At 38.5% G+C, this 20925-nt stretch overlaps 1 protein-coding gene across 2 annotated transcripts in view; it reads left to right on the top strand.

The window, feature by feature from the left end:
- The first annotated feature begins 11108 nt into the window (after window positions 1–11108).
- grb10a (growth factor receptor-bound protein 10a) overlaps window positions 11109–20925 on the top strand; it is a 61384-nt gene continuing 51567 nt past the window's right edge. Inside the window, exon 1 of one of the 2 annotated variants that reach the window (XM_084422652.1) lies at window positions 11109–11303. The gene's annotated coding sequence lies outside the window, so the exon portion shown is untranslated. The remainder of the gene's footprint in view (window positions 11304–20925) is intronic. The other variant, XM_084422653.1, reaches the window with a different exon arrangement.

Raw genomic sequence — 20925 nt, 5'->3', positions numbered from 1 at the left:
TCTGTTTGTCACAGATATAACCAAATCAGACATCTAGGTAACACAATCTATAAACAAAGTTTCTGCCAAATTAGGTCTTTACTCAATCTCTGGGTACAATTTGACATTTGCCTTCAGTTAAAATACTGCATAAGCCTAATAGTTACTTTTTGGTGGATTTTTAAGAAGTGATTTTCTTGATTGTTGCTTTTCAGCAAGTGCATTGCATTTATTGTTTTTCAATTTAATATAAATAGCATTATTGTATATTGCTTGGAGAAAAATCCTAAACGTGCATACGTTGGACCTGTCATAATTTTATGGTTTAATGAATGATTTAAATAATATTAATAATAATAATCAATCCATCCAATTTATCAATCCAAACCATTTTGGGATGCTGGAGCCCATCTCAGCATCTCTGGCAGAACATAAATAAATAATAATAAACAATTATAATAATATTACTTAATAATAATAATAATTAATAATGTCACACACAAATTATGCACAATTTCTAAATACAAATAAATAAAATATTCATCATGATATTTAGCATAACAAGACAAATATATATTTCATATTATTTCCATAAGCATAATAAAAAATATACTGTGGAGGAGTATCTCAATGGTCTAAAAAAATTATAATAGCCTAGGCTATATTAAATATTCTTAGCTAGTAGCTACAGTTCATGATAAATTATGTTTGTCCTATGATAAATATAATTACTTGGCTTAGATTAAACGTCTAAAATAACAGCCAGAATTCCAACAAAGCCTGCCATAAATCCTCATTGTAAAACTTGATGGATAATATGTCACCAGCAAAAAAAAAAATTTTGTCTTGGAGACCGTAATACATTCCTGAGCTGATTATTACTTTTTTTTATGGCATCTTTTTCAGCCGTGTTGTGAAATGACTTGCAGGTGCAAGAGAAAGTGCGTTGTGTTTTACGGTCCTGTCAGAAAAACACTGATGGTGTTCTTGTGTTTCTCAGTACTCTATTCTTAAAAGCCCGGTTTAGCCAGATGGCAGGCAGGGTGGTGCAGTGTCTCCCTTTCATGAGCCAAGTCAAACACTGGCCTCGGCCGTATAGCTCTCCATTTCTGCGGGCCTTGCGCCCCGAGCACGAGAACAATGTGGGTTTGAAGCCTCCTGAGTTTTCCTCTGCCAGACACCAACAGGAATGAGAAGAATTCCAAGTTATTAGAGAGAGAAAGATCATGTTCTGTGGATTAGCAGAACGGCTAAAAATACTTTGATCTCCTAACAGACTCCACGTAGTCTTGTATCTTGGAGGAAACACAGTATGCCGCACATTTTTAAGCCCATAAACTTTAGTGGAGGTGGAAGAATTTTGGAGAGCGATCAGTCTGGAGCTGGGTGGTCATAAGCAGATAGAAATCTCTTTGTGTGTCAGCACACACTGATATGGGATTTTATGATGCAGCACAGTTAGCGTTACTCACTTACTTACGTCCAAGTCCTCCTGACTTCAAATGTCTAATTAAAGCTTGAACAAAGAGATTATATTAGGCCCTTAAAGATTAGTTTCTTGATTAAAGGCAGTGGTGCATGTTTGCATTACCTTTTGATTGTAGGCACTCCCGAATCTTTACAGCTAATCAACTTTATGCTTGAGTTTAGTGGTGGATAATCAAATGGTGCGTTCAAATCACTTTGGTCAGAGCAAGATGGAGATGTACCTTTTCTACAAAAAAAATACAGCAAATTTTTTTTTAACTCTACTTCTACAAAATTATGGATTAAGAATGCACTTGAGGTGTGCTTTTGCTTAATGTTTCTATTTAATTTATGAGACACTGTAAACTGAATTATTGTATAATTGTACAATACTATTATATTTTGTACATGCAACGTGGCTCATTTTATTGTAGATAAAAATGAATCATTTCATTAATTTCAACAAATTTACCATGAATACAGATGCATCGTCCATCATATTTTCTCATAGCCTGGCAAGCCAGACGTACATCAAGATGTTTAGTCTGGCAACTCACCATAGACACGGTCAATCTGATGGGCGGGATAAACGGCTGACTTTCAAATTCCCTCTGCACGCAATAGGACAGCGCTTCAACCAACCAGAGCGTTTTCCCAACAGCGGAGCTTAGTTGATAGATTCAACTTTTAAATCTGGCCGACAAAACTACGAACACATCTTCCTTTTTTTTAAGAATGACTTAAGTGCCGTTCTTTGTTCTTTTCTCAAAGAAAAACTTAACTCCAAGTCCTCCAGAGTTGCAGCCAAAGCCGATTCGAAAGACCACTGTTCTCCATCCGCAGCAGCCATTCTTTGTTTTCAAGTGGCAGGAACCGTCGCAACTCTGTCGTCATATGTTAAGCCCGCCCCCGCCTACTCTATACACGACGTGATTGGCCTGACCCAATTTAGGTTTTTGCAGCAAAATGGTCTATTGAGAGTTGCTAGACCCACCCTGGCTGCAAAATAATTTTGCTGCCGCTAGGGTGCGTCTAGATTTCTAGGCTAATTTTCTCACTGACATGCCTTCAATTTGGAAACTCTGGGCGAAAAGTACTAATGGTGTATTCAAGTCATGTCCGAAAGATTGTATTTTTGAGCTGAATGCACAGGAACACCGCATAATTTAAAATACACAAATTTTATGTAATTACAAGTGGAACTTTCTTTAACCCCAGAGTTTCTGAGTTGGGGGCGTGTCAGTGAGAAAATATGGCGGACGCAACAGGAGATGCAAAGTGTATTGATGGTAAATTAGATATTTTTTCATTTATAAGTCACTTATTCAAAATACGATAGTATTCTATAATTATGATATCCATAAATAACGATTAAATACAGTGATGAAATTGTAAACATAATGATGTGCATTCCTGACTCATCATTTTGAAAGAAGTAGAGTTAAAAAAAAAAATCTTGCTGAATTTTTATGTTTTTTAGAATTGGTACATCGCCATCTTGCGCCAACCAAAGTGTGTCAATTATGACTTCCCAACTCATAAATACGAACTTCCCAGAAGGACTTGAATACACCAAAAAAAGAGTTTCCCCATGTACTTATAGTGACTGTATATGGCATTCAGGTGTGATCAACTCAACGTAAATATTATCTTTCCTACATGATTTGGACACACCAAAAGTTTTTAAAAGTATTGATAGCACATTGAAATGATTGTTTGAAAAGCTTCAACTGAAATGTCATTAAATCCATAGAAGAACACTTCACCAGCACACCAATATTTGGCTTAAGGCTAGCCTTAGTAACAGCTGTTGCAAGTAATGCATAGCAACACATTGCTGTGTTTCATTCCATAAAATGTGCATGGAGCATACCTCAATGTTTTGTAGATGCTGACACATATCCCTGTGGGTCACCGATCACCCCAAATAACTTGAATAGCTCTGGTAATACACTGCCCTTTGTGGCTTACCCGTCAACGTACTTGAGAAAGAAGCAGAACAAGAGTAGAAGTAGAAATGTTTTCTTGTCAGCCCCTTGCATGGCTAATGTGTAATTTGTGTTTATAGGGGAGGTTAAGACTGTGGCTCTCCTCTGTGGTAACACTGAAAGTCACTCACTTAAGATTTTCTCTGATTCCCGTGGAGGGGAAAAAGAGAAACAGGGTCCACAAAACATCTATCCTCCATTTGTCAAAGTAACCAGTGGAATTTTTACATAACATGGCTTCCCAATGTAGGAAATGAGTGTGTTTATGTGGTTAAACTATTTTCATTGGAGATTTTCAGTGGGAAATTTCAGTTCGGAGAACCTTCAATGACTTTTTATGTTAGGGATGAGTGAAACCACATTTTATTTTCAACCCAATACCAAGGCCAATTGTTTATTTTATTGATACCTCTATTCAATCATTTTTTCCCCTGTAATATCCAAGGATAAAATGGATAAAGCCATTATTATAGCATTTAAAAGCCATTTTAACATAGGCCTAGACTCTGTGTGTGTGTGTGTGTGTGTGTGTGTGTGTGTGTGTGTGTGTGTGTGTGTGTGTGTGTGTGTGTGTGTGTGTGTGTTCCATTTATTAACCCTTTAAAGCCTGACATATGAAATGATAGTCAGAAAAGTCAATTTTTCTTTTTAAATGGAACAGTGTATTGAGCCTTTAGACCAGGGGTGTCCAATCCTGCCAATGGCACCTGTAAATGTGTGGGATATATTTTTGAATGTCATGTGTGGAAAGCAGGAAAAATGGGGAAGCAAAAAGATCTGAGTGACTTTGTCAAGGACCAAATAATGACAGCTATATGACTGGGTCAGAGCATCTTCAAAACGTTAAGTGTTGTGGGGTTGTTCCCATTATGCAGTGGTTAGTAGCCTACCGAACAAAAGTGGCTCAAGGAAGGACAACCGAACAGGCATCAGGGTCATGGATGACTCTGGATGCACATGGGGAGCGAATGCTAGAATGTCAAATCCCACAGAAGAGCTATTATAGCTCAAAGGGCTGAAAAAAGTAATGCTGCCCATGATAGAAAGGTGTGAGAACACACAGTGCTTCGTATGGGGCTGCATAGCTGAGAGTCAGATCTGGACCATGAAGCAGTGAAAGGTTTTTAGATCAGGTGCGCGTCGTTTATTAGTCAGGCCAGCAGAGGCAGTGTTATGCTCTGGGAAATCCTGGGTCCTAGAATTCATGTGGATATTACTTTGACACACACCACCTACCTAAAGATTGCTGCAGACCACATACACCCCTTCATGGCAATGATGACAGTGGCCTCTTTCAGCAGGATAATGCACCCTGCCACTCTGCAAAAATTGATCGGAATGGTTTTATGAAAATTTTAGCTCAAGGAGTTGCCTTGGCCTCTAAATTTTCAAGATCTCAATGCGATTGAGCAGCACCAACAAATTCAATCCATGGAGGCCCCACCTCGCAACTTGCAAGACTTAAAGGATCTGCTGCTAATGTCTTGGTGCTAGATACCACAGGACGCCTTCGGAGGTCTTGTGGAATCCATGCCTTGACGCATCAGAGCAGCTTTGGCACGATGGCACCATGGGGACATCCACAATAATAGGCAGGTGGTTTTAATGTTGTGGCTGATCAGTTTATACTTCAGGATTTTATGGCCCCTATAGTGAGAATATAGAACACATGCTTGAGGAAGAAAAAAAAACTATTTTTTATTCAGAGGCCATGTGCAATTGGTTATTTATATGTTCAAAAAGTAATATGAAATTCTGATAGCTTGCAATGTAAATCAGTGAGATTTATATAATAGTATAACAGACTATTTACATTAATTTACATTAAAATGTACATACAGTAAATATCAGTTGTCACTCTGTATCTCTTATTAAGATGATATTTAAATACTTAGTTTCATATTCAAAGCTCTGTATTTTATATTGTGGGGGGCAAGCATATACTGAATATACATCTATATATTATGAAGTGTATTACTGAATATAAAATTACATACATTATGATATATTAGTAAATATATTGTCACATATTTTTCAGTATATGAAAAGTGTTCGATGTTCGACGTGTTGTGCGTTCAGAGATACTCTTCTGTATGCCTCAGTTGTAATGAGTGTTATTTGAGTTACTGTTGCCTTTCTATCAGCTGGAACCAGTCTGGAGATTCTCTTCTGACCTCTAGCATCAACAAGGCATTTTCGCCCACAGGACTGTCGCTCTCTGGATATTTTCTCTTTTTCGGACCTTTCTCTGTAAACCCTAGAGATGGTTGTGTGTAAAAATCCGGCACTACACTAACAACCATGCCACATTTCTTCCCCATTATGATGCTCAGTCTGAACTTCAGCAGATTGTCTTGACCACCTACATGCCTAAATGCATTGAGTTGCTGCCATGTGATTGGATTAGATATTTGCGTTAAAGGCACACTATGCAGTTTCCATTTTTCTCAAACAGCGACCCCTAGAGTCGCTGTGGAGTACTTGTATTTAACGTTACTGTCGTAAATACCACTTACGCAGAGCCGTCTCTGCACTCTTCCGACCGCGTTTTCTTCGTTTTCTTCGTTGACTCTGCCATGATTCACGTCTGAAATGCATGCTAGTGTCTTCCATAGAGGCTGCTTCATATGTTGTTGATGTATGTGACGTCGTGCCGTAAAGCAAGTCGTAATTCTCGCGAGATTTGTTGGGGCGCCACCCCCCTCTTTGCTATCGGGATGATTCGCCCTACTACGAGTTTGTTTTCCATCGAAATGATTTAGAAGCTGTTATATTAAGGTACAAATCTTGCATAGTGTGCCTTTAAAGGGCAGTTGAACAGGTGTACTTAATAAAGGGGCCAGTGAGTGTATATTTCAAGCCACCCATCTTGACTCTGTCACTCAAGAAGATTGTAAGACTGATGTCACTGCACCCCCAGAAAACATCTTTAAATGCCTTGCCTATAAATTAGGCTTCAACAGGGCAGGCAGATGAGATGCTGTCTCCATCTGAATTGTGTAATCCCAGTGTTGAGTATCAGTCCCATAGGAGCATCTTATAACCACTTCTCCAGGAATTCCAGAGGCGTGTCCCTCCAGGTTTGGCTGAAGGCCACATTTCATGAGATGGCTGTGTAATCCAAGCAAACCCTCCCGCCCTGATCCTGTCAACACCCAGAGTCCAATGCTCCTGGAACTACTGTCTCAGTCTCCAGTGTGTGACGTGTCAGCTTCTGGAAGCGATGCACACCTCAGATGGATTGCTGTATTGTGTAGCAGATTCAGAGATAGATGGTAGATGCTTAAGATGTAACCTGATTACCAAGTGTAGATCTTGTGTGCCGTAATGGACAGAAGGTACTGGTGGTGGTGATGGGAATGTGATGGGAATTTCAGGTCAAAGAGAGGAGAATATGAGACCATATCACTTACACACTGCATGTGTTCTGTGTACAGTGTTGTGGTTCACCCACAAGATCATTGGCTGGGAAGAAGGTTGTCCTAAATAAATGTTAACAAACAGAAAATGTGGTAACATATTTCATTCCTTTATTTATGTAAGAGTCATTTATTTATGAGAATCAGACTATTCTGGTCGTGTTATGTGTTTTTTTATTTGTTAGAACTCATAAGAGTTTGAGAATCAGACTAGATTGGTTATGCTGTAAATTTAGTAGTGGTAGTGCGCCGCCACTGTGTTAAAATGCCACAGTCTTTCAGAGTATTTTAGTATGCTGAAGAATGCATGGAACTGAACATCACTGAAACATTTATGAGTAAAGGCCTGTACACACCAAGGACTATAACTATAGCTATACAGTTTTAATAATCGTTTTAATCCTTTAGGGAAGTCCACACCACTATAGCCAAATGAAAGCACACAAAGGAACAATATACACTGCGTCAATATACACTTCCCTACTATGTAGTACACCAAAAACAGTACACCAAAAAAGTAGTATGTCTGAATGCTGAATTCGGAACCGCATACTAGCATATACTCGTACTATTTCTGCCATAAAAAGATATGGTAAAAGTAGTAAGAGTAGTACGCTAGTATGTGCTTCTGAATTCAGCAGCTGTATTCGAAAAACAGTAGATGAAAAGTCCGTGGATGACCTACTACTTCCGCCGAGATTCTGGCTGCGTCCGAAACCGCATACTCACTGAGTACTAGGTACTTAATTTCATAAGTACTTACTTAACGAGCGCTAAAAGAGTAGGTACTTTATAGCCTGATCTCGTTAAGTATGAATGCGAGCCGTACATCATCCGCCATGTTGACGTTATCATGTGACCTACGACGTTATCACAAGCACAACAACTTAAAAGATATGAGCGACAGGTTTAACTCATGTAAATATCTTGTAATGCCTGTACAAAGGAGACGGGCAGCTGTGCGAAGATCTCGCCTTTGCAGAAAAGTTGATTTCATTCTGGGAAAATGTAAGCATCACTCCTTAAAAATTAAGATTACCTTAAAATGAATTCCATTGCTAGCCCACCCCAACACTTCTGCACAATAATAATGATAAATGCTGTTATCATTAGGCTACTCTTCTTCTTTTTTTTTTTTTTACTTAAAATTATATCTTTTAGTAAAACAAGCTAAATGTAATTTGTTTTGTCATATGCGTTGCCATGACTACACTAGATAATTGCAGTGAACACATCTCAATTTTCAGTGAAGCTATGAATTAATGCATTATTTAATTTAATTAATTAAATTTTATTTACAGACAACAATAGGAAAACAAGAATAAATGAGTGAAAGATTTAAAAAAGTAACCATCACAATAAATAAATAAATATATATATACAAGTCAACAGCACATGAAACAGCTTTATTCATACTTATTGTTCTAACAATCACATATTTACAGGCGGTGACACCTACATCCTACTGCCATCTCAACACAGCGGTTCTCATTTTGCGGCTTTATTCTGATTAATCAGCTGACCACCATTCCCACCTTCACCTGTCTCTGCTGTCCATCATGTCCCTCATTGCTGCAGTCATACCGGAATCTGATCATGGAAAGGGACATCGAGGCTTTGCCTGAGTGCACCATCTCCCTCATCACCTCATACAGAACCCTGTGAGACTCGTCTCCACAGCAAACACTCCCGTGAGAGGAGCATAGTAGAGCGAGCCTTTAACATGCTGAAAACAAGCTGGTGCTCTATTTTCTTCATGGCCAGGGGTGAGCCATGCCTTTGTGCCTGAGGTTGTTGCTTGCTGCACTGCATGTGCTTCACAATCTGAGGCAAAAAGGGCCGGTGGAGTGATGGAGGGTCTCATAAGGGCCGGTGGAGTGATGGAGGATCTCATCCATGGCACCATTTCCAGGATTCAACTCTGGTCTCCTCATCCTCAGTGATGACCAGTCTGCAGAAATTTCAGAATCCTACAAAAATTCACAAAACATAATACAAAACAGACATGTTAACAGCACAATGTCATTTATTTCTGTATAACAAAATGATCTTTTTTATTTTTATTTCAGGTTTTCCTTTTTTCCCCCCATAAATGCCGCCTTCAAGAATCAGAAAAGTGCTGTAATAACTCTGTGTGAAATTACAATAATTAAAATAAACTTCAAACTTTTCATTCATTTCTGTAGTATAGCCTACTCACTCAAAGCCTTCATGAGCCACTCTCCACCAGACAAACACACACGTGTTCATCTGTCCCTGTAACATCCAGACAAGATTCACCTTACCTCTGTGATTCATGAGCTCAATAAACACACATGTTCATCTGTCCCTGTAACATCCAGATAAGATTCACATTACCTCTGTGATTTATGAGCTCAATTAACATTTACATGTTGAGGTTGATGCTGATGTGTTAACTCACTTTTTATGCAACATAAATGTTCCTCAATTTATAAACAATACCAATGGACAAATAAAATAGATAACGTAGGCTATGTTTAGTTACTTTATGTGGATTTGTTTATCATGTAATATAAGCAATGTTGACAACAGTAAATTCTCCTTCACAATAGGACACATATATCACTCAGATGTCTATTTCATGTTGTGATATGCTCATCTGCGATTATCGACGATTTTCCTGTCAGATGTTTATAGACATTTAAAATAAGCGTCTTTAAGATGTGGTTTATGTAAATCCAATTAAGAGACGTAAGTGTGCTTAGTGGAGCTCCCCTGTTAGCTATACATAATAAAACGTGTTTTTACAGCAAAATCACAAGTATACTATACTGTCTAACGTCTTTACACCTTCAACAGTTCAACTGTTTACAGTAGTTCAACACATGCCGTGGCCTTCTGGGATAGAAAAGTATCGATCTACAAGCTCTTCAGAATCTGGGCTGAGGCAGTAGGCCATCCGGGAACTTCTCGCCTACTCTTTTATAAGTAGGCTACTGTAGTTTCGGACATACTACTCCTTTCACGTGTACTGTTTTCTCCTATATAGTAGGAAAGTAGGAATATTTGGAAGCTCTATTAGTATACGCACATCCGAATCTCGCGAGGATTAGTAGGCTACGTCACCCAGGTAATTCTCGCCTAGTCTTTTATGGATACTAAGGATTCGGACATACTTATTCGCTCGCCTACTGCTTTTCCCCTACTATATAGTAGGGAAGTATGCGGTTTCGGACGCAGTCTCTGAAGTGCGCATTCGATGGACATAGTGCACACATGGGAGGGGATTTATGAATGGAAGTGAAGCGATGGAACTGACACTGATAAGTCATGTGACTGTAACATCAACTTTTATTCATACTACCCATATTCATAGAGCGTACTTTTTTTAATGGTAAATTCAAATAGTAACTGTCAGTACTCGATTTTGGATGCAGGGATGATCCATGTTGCTCAACGATATGAACATTGACAGCCAATCAGAATGCATACGACTTTAAAGAGCTCAAGCATTTAAAGCAGCATGGGATGCAGTGCACGCTTAGAATAAACATAATGTTATCTTTTAGTTATATCTTTATCATATACCACTCTTGGTGTGAACCTTAAAGTCAGCATGAAATGGAAGTTGCAATATTTTCTTCCCAATTGTGACGTATATAGTGAATTGAGGTTAATTGGGACACCCCAGTCATCCCAATGTCAAAAAGTTTCCCAATTAACCTATTCGAAAACGGCTTATCTACAAAAAAAAAACTAATTTAGGGTGGGACTTGATTGTGATTGGATCCTTGTCATTTGCTATATTGTGATCTCATGTGAGTGACAGGTTGTCCCGCCCTCGTGCTGGTAAACACGTCATTAGAAAAGAGATGTCATTGCAAGAGGGAGGGGAAGCTATTTTAATTCAAAATTCTGAGGGTACATGAATTTTACAAAAATAATAATGTGCACTCATAAATGATTTTTAATAAACACAATATTCCATAAAATATAAGAATTGCCAATTTTGATTTCATGGTGACTAAGTCTAATGTAAGATGTGCTACATGTTTTTACACTGTACTGGAAGGTTGAAATTCTTCCTGATAGTAAGCTCCTTTTCTTATTTAGAAGATGTGCTATTCCTCATGATGTGCTGCTCATCCTAGCACAGATTAAACAACCAGTCATAGATAATCCTAAAGGTCTACCCCTGAATTTTAGAACAATGGGTTAAAGCAGGCGGGTTGTAACATAGGAGGCGTGTCTTGTGCTAAGAGGGGGCGGGGCTGGAAGAGTTCGTCACCCTCGTGTGTTTGAAGCAGTCAGCTGAGCACAACTTGTGCGGACGCGGCTCTCACCTCGTACAACATGCGGGATCACAAGGTTTACGTTTAACTCTGTGCACAGTTTGTCATTCCAACGTGTACAGAAAACAATCCAGTTAAACACCCTCCCTTTAATTCAACTTCTCCGTTCTTTTCCCGTGAAGATTGCCAGTTTGGAGGTGAGTATACCAGACTGTTTGGATGGATGTGTTGAGAACATATGGTTTCGTGCTCATGCTATATCTAGAGATATCATATGGGGATATAATTTAGGAACATGAATTTATAGTGTTTTGTATGGAATTTACATTAAAACATACCCGTCAACAAATGAGTAGCTTACATTTGCAATTGGGTCGACTTGACGTAAACTTGTACAGATATAGGTTTTGTGAGTGAAACGGTCTCGAATAGAGTCGGGTCTAATAAACCGGTAAACTTTGCGCAGGCGTGTTTACAAACAACTTCAAGAGTCGATGTATTTTTAGATCGTATTTATAGATTGTATTTATAGATGCACTTTTAGGTCTTGCTGTGAAGTTATCTTTTTTTTAGGGTTGGGATTTGAGACCCGGATATATTTTAAAACAAATTACTGGTACCGAATGATTGTCATGATGTGTGATTTTCATGTTTGGTTAACGGTTATCGGACGTGCATTCTTCCGCCGATGCGGATATTGACCGTTTTAACGCGCAATTTAGCACCGCTACTGCGAAAAAATCGCGAAACACAAGGGTAGTCCGTGCGAATGGCTTTCTTTGTAGTGAGATAAAAACATAGAGAGCAACCAATGTAGTCCAGCTCGCCAAATGAATGACTCCTGTGAGCTGGGTCTTTTAGTCAATCAGAAACATTCAAGCACGACTGGATAACTTCAGTCCTGGAGGGCCACTTTAGCGCCAACACTGATGAAAACTCACCTGTTGGCTAACTTTCAATCCTGAAGACATTGACTAGCTTGTTCATGTGTGTTTGATTAGAGTTGGAGCTAAACTCTGCAGGAGAGTGGCCCTCCAGGACCTTATTGCCCATCTCTCATATTCACGAACCAATGACTCTCATGAGCCTCTTTCTTTCTTTCTTTCTTTCTTTCTTTCTTTCTTTCTTTCTTTCTTTCTTTCTTTCTTTCTTTCTTTCTTTCTTTATTTCTTTCTTTCTTTCTTTCTTTCGCGAATCAGGATCATAGGGGCGCCATTGGTGTAGTCAGATTCCAGAGCGAATGACTCCTTATGACCCGGTTTTTGTACTGATTCAAAAGTGGGTATGAATCGTTTGGTTATTGAATTAATCTGAATATTACTTGCTGAACAGTTGTTACTTTCGTCGGTCTCGTAAAGAAGCGAGAAAAGTTACTGTGTTATTGCGGGGACGTGCGAGAGTGTTAATCACTGACTAGTTGTTATGACCACTTGTAGTTAAAGGTAGGCTATATAGGCCTACATTGATTTTTATTGTAGGCTAATCAGTGCTAGTTTATAATGAATGAATGTAACGTTTCCACGTTTGTTTATTTTTTGTTTAATGTATTGGGACAATTATTGGATTGCATTTATGCCATCTTTGAATCATTGCATCCCTTTTATTTTGTTTTTGATTTATGTTGAAATCTTACATGATTTTTTGGAAAGTCCTATGATTCCCATTCTAAATTTTTATGCAGAAATTGCACATTTGGTCCATTTTTTAACCTTAAAAAAAGAAAAGAAAAAAGTTTAACTTGTGTTTCTGACTTTTAGATTTGGTTTTAAGAGAACAGTTCTAATAATCTCATATGAGAGGAGTCTCAGGCTTATTTCCGCCACATAAAACATATTAAAAGATAATTGTGACTTTTTATCTCACAATTGCGAGTTTACATTTTGCAATTCGGACTTTTTTTCTCATAATTGAAAGATATAAACTAGTTCTATAAGCTATTGCATGTTTTAAAGTCAGAATTGCGAGATTTAAACTCTATTGCATGTTATAAAGTCAGAATTGCAAGATATAAACTCACAATTCAGATTTTTTTTCTCCCAATTGCGAGTTTATATCTTGCAGTTCTGACTTTTCTCCGAATTGCGACTGGAGTTATAAAATCAAATTCTGAGGATGATAAGGATTCGCAGTTGCGACTTTATATCATGCAATTCTGAGATAATCAGAATTGCAAGATTTCTCTCGCAATTACCTTTATGTTTTATTCTTTGGCGGAAACAAGCTTCCATACATGCTTGACATTGTTCTACAGTCAAAGTCCCTATAAGAAGTCTGTATATAAAAGTCTTTGCTACAGTGTGCTATTAGACCATCAACTACAACGTTATCTTACATTATGGGATTGTGCAAATGTTTGATTTGCGTGTGTCACAAATGCAAATGAGCTGTTTTTCATTTCAAACAATTGCTTAAAGATATTGTCCAGAAAAGTTATGTAATATTCTTGTGCGAGAACTCTCTCTTTCTCTCTCACACGCGCTAACACAAAGGAGGTGTATCTTTTTTCTTTTGTCAAGGAAGGAAGGGAAGTTGTTCGGTGGTTCTCTAACAATAGACTGGCCGAGTGCAGGGGTTGGATTTTTAAAAGGCATGTTCAGGCACACATATATGAGTTTGTCATTCTCTCTCTCTCCTTTCACCTCTTTCTCTCACTCACTCTCTCTCTCTCACACACACACACATACACACACACACACACACTCACCTCAACTAGAAATGTGTGGGTTTTATTTGGCAGAGATTCTGCAGAATGAAATGAAGCAAGACGACAACTCCAAATTGCTGCCTCCAGGGCCTAGAGAGTTCAATTTAATGTCATTTTAGTTCACAAATTCATATACCTAGTGCTCACTAAGGAGAATCTTGATAACATCAAGCAAGTCAACATATTCTTGTTCAGATGGCACAGATTCCCGTACTTCACTTATCCCCATATTTTTGGAAACTTGTTTTGTCTTTAAGCCAAGGTGACATGTTAGCATAGTATATAGTCATACAATTAGTTATATAGTTAGGTGTTTGAGATATACAGTATCTTAATGTGAAGGTTATTTACACTGACAGTGATTTGTGGCATCAAAACAAGACGTTTTCATCTTTATTGAAAATGTTTGTGGATGAAAGGATAGCAGTTTCCTCCTTTTTCTTCTTTATATCTCTCTTTATCCTAGTCTCTCTGATGTTGTCTCCAACCTTCCTACTTTATTTGGCTACGTTCCCTCAATCTTTAGCACCAAATGTAAGTGTTCAATTTCATCCTAAAAATAAAACAAATCAGAATGTACTCTGCAGTCCTGTGAAACAGCAGTTAGCTTGCTAAGAAAAAAACCCGATAGATGGAGAGAGAAAAAGTAGTTTATGCACTATTATTAGCATTGGCCACAAAGAGTCTTGAGGGGGAAAGAGAGAATAAGCAAAAGTGCAAAGGTTTAGAAAGGGAGAGTAGTTTTACATGTGCTCTTAATTTAACCGTTGGTGACTGATCCAGACCCATTGTGTTTGTTTTGGTCAGAGTTGCTGAAGTCTATACAAAAGTGGTTTCGGTCAATCCAAAGCCGGTTTATTTAGAGCAAGAGTGCACTAAAACTACACATGGACTGTCATCCAACCCATCAAACTCCACTGGCTCGCATGGACAGTTAGTGGGAACTCGTGTCGGTTTGCATTGCGCTTCAGTCTATCTCCAGTCTGATTTTTCTTTTTCTCGCTAGCTCTTTTGTTTGTGTGTGGTCACACGGGTGGTCCATGTTAGAAAGATTCTGACCTGATTTTGGAGTCTTGGAACACACACATACCCAGCTGCCTCCGATGGGCCGCCACTCCGTCACAGGGCAGTAGCTCTTTTGATCCCCCCACCGTACCATTTCTGGCTTCCTAAGCCTAAAGATCTTCCACGCAAGCCAATATGACACAATGCACTGCTCTAACTTTTTCCCATTTACAGCCAAAGCTTAACCTTTTTTGTTTAACTTTAATTTTTTTTATCAATTCATGTTGACCTTTAACCCAAATCACCTTATTAGGCAGGATTACTATTATAAATGTAGAAAACAATTAAATATCCAGTTTACAACAATATATATTTAGTATTGGTCAATAACAGATAAAGAAAATGCCATATATCGGCCAATAACAAACCTAGCTTGATGTGTAGGGCTGCAACAAATGATTATTAGAACGATTAATCGACTAATCATCGATTATTCGTCTTCAGAAACCTACGGGTGACGTCACGGACACTACGTCCATATTTTTTTACAGTCTATGTTTGCACTCCGTCATAATTCGCGCTGTGTTTTCTTCTACCGCAATAGCATTTGTAACGGCTGCATTACACTCTAGCGCTACAGCGCCGTAGCGGTCAAATCGCGATATTACAGGCCCTTTCATTAGGTCACGTGAGATCAAACGACTACTCGACAACAAGATATTTTGTCGACAATTTTTTGATGTCGACAATGTCGACTAATCGTTTCAGCCCTATTGATGTGTTAGAAAATGTGTCTTGTCTTCAGGCAACATTCCTTCAAGGTTTTGGGTGGAGTGAGAGACACTTCGAAGTCTTGGAAGGTTCAAGACATTTCTGTCTGTCAGACTAAACTATAAGAAGTTATATTGGTATTTTACTTGGATATGGTTTAAGGACTTCAGAGAGTGGCCGTATTCTCTAAATGAATATGTATCAAAATGAATTTCTTTACGAAACACTAAAGTGGATATTAACTTATTTAGTCAAGAAATTATAATAAACTATCTGTTAATAAATTCTTATAATTGAACTCGATATTACAAATTTTACATGGTTCTACTCTATAGCATAATTTTTGGTCACAGTGAAGTGTGTCTACACTGCTGATATGTATGTTGTACCTTATCCTCGTTTTGTAGGCTACATGAAATAGCTGCTGATATGGTCAAAATGCATCATCAGAGAAGTGCTAATTAAATACTTTTTTTTCAGTCAACATATTTGGCTCTCCAAAACTATTTCGGACAAAAATTATGTTTTTATTGCTGTTTTTGGCCAAAAATGTTCAGTTGCTGAAGTTTATTTGATCTGTTAGTAGCAACTAGTACAGTTTTATTACAATCTTGGCTAAGAATGTACGATAGATTACCCTTATGGCTGGGCGATATGACAATATATAGTGTGGCGATGATAATAAGTGTCTATCGTCATTAGAGATTTTACTATATTTAAATATATCCTTGTATCACAGTACCACTTATAGTTATTAACTCTTTGGAGTGATGAAACACATATGAAGAGCAAAATAAAGAGCAGGACATGCATGATGTTAAAAAGAGTTAATTGCAATAAGCCATGAAAAAACAACTCATATTGACTGACACACACACCCAGTGTGTTTCGTGTGTGCAGAATACAGCCTCTCTCAGACGGCATGTGATACTGAATTCAGTTCTTTTTCGCATGTAAAATAAAAAAAAATCCACATTTTTATGGAGTTTTCATGTAAACATACTGATTTCTTAAGTTAAAGTAAACCGTAAAAACCTGGTGTGTGTCAGTATATTAGATCTGTGCATTCTGTTTTAATGTGCATGGAAATAGCCTAATATACTTACTGCTGTCTGTCATCAATGTTAATTAAACAACAAAAGACAAAGAGAAAACCACTCAGTGCTCTTGACGGAATAACTTTTGTAGGCCTATGTTTAATAAGAATAACATTTACATTTAATTCATACAGTGGAATCTTATTTTGCATTTGATAATTCAGATTTTTACATTGCTTATACATTTGATAAACTTTAATTTTCAAAAGTTTGACGGTTTTAGTTGAAAACGGTGTTGTGTAAACAGACCCTTAGTTCCTATTTTTAATGACAAAAAATAACTATATTATCGTGAAATAAATGATCTTCTATTGTGAAATAAAATTTTGGTCATATCGCCCACACCTAATTTCCTTTAAAAAACAAGAATAATTTTAAACACTTTTAAATATAATATATTTAGCGAATATCCATTTTGTCTTACTACTAATATCTTTATGCTTTGAAATTCACCTCTAGCAATTAACCTGTACCTGTAGTATATTTTAGTCTTAGGGCCCTATCTTGCACCCAGCGCAATTGACTTTGTACACCGACGCATGTATCACTCCTATTTTGCACCTGCGCACAGCGGACTTTTCCCTCCACAGACGCACGTCGGTGAGTTAGGAAATGAACTTGCGCTCCCGGGGGTGGTTCAGTGTTAAGAGGAGGCGTGTTCCGGCGTAAACGTTCCCTGGTGCTATTTTGCAGGTTTAGATTACAATTCCGCCACTGACCAGGAAAATCCTAGTCTAAAGTCAGTGGCGTGTTGCGCATGTTATTCATATGCTATTTTAAGGGCGCATGCTTGGCCATAATCAATGTAGCGTGTGCACAACGCGCATACACTTTGCTAATCTTATCTTCACACAGATGCAGCAGTTCTCATTTTTATAAAACCATACAAGGAAAAATATTAACACACGAGGGGTTGTTGTGTCCATGAAGATGTGAAAAAATAGGTGTAAAAAACACATTTACCCAAATTATTATACAGTACGCCTGTTTAACCGAAGCTAATTTGGGTGGGTTTCTCCCATCCCCAATGTAACTTCTCTGTCTTTTACGGCCGTGACGAGAACGTTGGTCTCCTCGGCTGTGAACCGCTCCTGGCGCGCGCCTGGCAAATCCGCCGTTACAATAGCAATCCGCCATGGAAAAAGCGCCTGCTCTTAAAGGGAATGTGAGATGTCGCTCTGATTGGTTTATTTCACGTTACGCCCAAACCACACCTATAAATAATGAAGCTACTTCAGACCAACCCATTGTAGATTTGCGTCGGGCGCAAGAGTCATTTATCCCGCCGGTATAATAGCAACAGCGCCCAAGACCCGCCCACAAAGTTACTTGCGTTTCGCGCTTGATACTTGCGTTTCAGATCGTTAAAATAGGGCCCTTAGTGTTTTATTTTTAATTTATTTAGACATAATATTGGCCATTTATCAGTTACTGGCTAAGAGTCCAACTGGTCTATCACTCATTGGACTTTACATAACAGACAGATACACTACTATGACTAGAGCTAAAAGTCTTGCATGTTTCTTTCTGAGGCATTATCAACCACATGGATATTGAAGACACCGAATTCTACACATATGTACCATTTTTCACGCCATCCTATTGATTAGCCCAGCTGTAACCCTGTACAACTACGATGTAAGGAGAAGATGGATGATGCGTCCTGGCATTTCCCAGCATACGTTACAGCACTTGTTTGCATTTAGAATAGCCAAAGTTGCTGTAGACATGAAGCTCAAGGTATCTTTATCTTGTTTTTTTTGGATCCATTTGACCTGGTTGACATTGTGAAGGGCAATATTCATAATGCCTGTCCTTTCTCTACAGGATTTCCCAACCAATGATGGTGGTGGGTGACTCTTGATGTAAGAAAAGAAAGTAGGTTTCAGACTGACAGGTTTTCTTGTTCTCCTAATTGAGCAGTCCAGAAAGAATGGTGCAACTCTTCTCTATTATAAAGGAAAGAGGGCCACTTGACCTGTGTTTATGTGCATACTCTAGGGAGGCAGAGGACGGGATACTCTAGGCCTTGAAATTCCTCAGAAAACATGAGAGGCGATGGTGGGATACATTCACCCGGCCTCTTAATTTGCCTCTCTGATAAGACCGTGGCACATCAAGCATTTCACCCATCTCTAAACAATGAAATTCCCCCGTAACAGCTTTGTGTATATTTCTCATTATCGAGTCTGGTTGTGCTTTGCTCTAAACACAGCGGTTCTTGTTGGTTCTTGTGCAGAGCTGTACCCAAAACACTGGTGGACCATATCGGTATGTGGCAGCTTTATATAGTGTCTGATATCTTGACAATAACAGGTTGGGTTACGTAACTGAAACAATAGAGCCTCTGTCAATCAGCACTCAGAACTATGGGAGGTGAAGATAAATGAACTGGAGCCATTTGAACTTGGAAAGTCATTTTTTATTTTTTGCAATGGATTTCAACATCAAGTTTAGGCCTCTGTCTCTTTTCATTCTTCCAATCACCATGCAGATGATGCAGAGAATGAACCTTTGTGAACTTAAAAAGCACAGAGGCAGTTATGTAAAGTCAATTTGTCATGCATCTGGATTTCACACAAGCTTTAAAACCTCAACCATGGCGATTTCACAAGTTTCATCAGTATTTGCTGTTAAAAATGACTTCATTATTGTTGTGGTTTTCAGATTATGACATGTCCAGAAGTTTTAAACGCATGCAAGTCTTCTTTTCAAGTAGCAATGGTTGACAGTGTGCATTGGAAAACCTTTGTGTCTTTAAATTCATCCCCTATAATGAGGGGGGGCCACTACTACAGCCAAACACATTCAAATTATCTTTGAATTGTGTCTACCGATGTTTTTTGCATCCCACCATAAGTGTTATAATAAGATGTTTAATAGTCTGCTTTTGAACTGCGTAATTTGCCTAATAAGCCCAATTTTATGGGCTTCCTCAAGATTAGCCAACTAGTCTTTTCAGGGAAACCTACTAGTCATTTTTTATTTTTTTATTTACTTGATTTTCATGTACCTGATTGAACTTTGCTGGCCTAATAGAGACAACCTAAGAGTGTGGTCTCAATCATCAGCCAGCGTCTCTGTGTGAATGTGCGTGGTGAATGTTTGTCGCTTTTCTTCTCTGTCAGTATAATGAGCTTGGCCATTGATGCGTAGCGGGCCTGAACGGTCTTTCAATGCTGTTAATTTGAGGTTTCGGTGCCGTGATCATGCTGTTCAGCTGCTCCAGAGTTGAGCCTTGAGTACAGCTTTCAGCACCACATGTTTGGGCTTACTGCTCCTCAGTTTGGACTTTCATTCAATGCTAAAGTGCTTCTGTGCTTCCAAGCATGTTGGATCAATATATCCGGGATTGAAATCCAAACACCATTTCACTCTTTCTCTTTCTCCAGATCTTTCTTTCATTTTTTTTCCAATCCATTTTCTTCCTGCTTCACTTTAAGCTGTACTACTACAGCACAGTTCCCATCTCTCAGTCTCTCTCCAGATAAGATTGAAATGGTGAAGTGCTATTTTAAGTAGTAGATTCTGTCATGTAGTATGCTGTGTCAAACAAGCTGGCTGTCAAAGTGCTACAGCAGACAAAGTATTACAGTCTCTCACAAACTGCCCATATCCTTATCAGCAGCAGCATATTAAGTTTTACCACATACCACATGATTAGATCTATAGTAATATAAAGTGGTCAACCGTTATATCGCCATGGCCGAAATACAGCATTTTTTTAACTATCCGCATCGGCCGATACATTTTTCTGTTTGGCTGATGTGTCGGAAGGGGGTCTTTTATTTTGACAGCGCTGAGAACGCTTGCACCATTCTCTGTCTTCATTAGTTTACTGTCTTTATTTAACAGTTCTGTCTAATACTTCATTAGATAGAACTGTTAAACAAAAAAGTATTATAGCCTTTGGTTTTGTTATTAGTAACAGAATGTTTAAGTAACCTTAAAGTCGTTTGCAAATGCGTATTTATATAATTTAAACAAGTCTTTGAATATCTAATAAACAATTAATTTCGCAAACCTTTCCGGCTTTGTCGAATCCAGCTATGAGATCTTCTGAAGTGTGCATTTGTAGCCTGCATGAATGTGTGTACTCTGTGCGTAACGGTCGGTCTGTGCCAATTGAGGTGTTAGTGAGGCCAGCAGGGGTTGCTCACTCTGTGGTCTGTGTGGGTCCTAACGCCCCACTATAGTGATGGGGACACTATACTGTCAAAAAGCACCGTCCTTCGGATGAGA

The sequence above is a fragment of the Rutilus rutilus genome (genome assembly GCF_951802725.1).
Source record: "Rutilus rutilus genome assembly, chromosome: 11".
NCBI lineage: Eukaryota > Metazoa > Chordata > Actinopteri > Cypriniformes > Leuciscidae > Rutilus > Rutilus rutilus.
The sequence above is the reverse complement of the archived record's forward strand: the minus strand, read 5'-3'. Positions and strand labels throughout refer to the sequence as shown.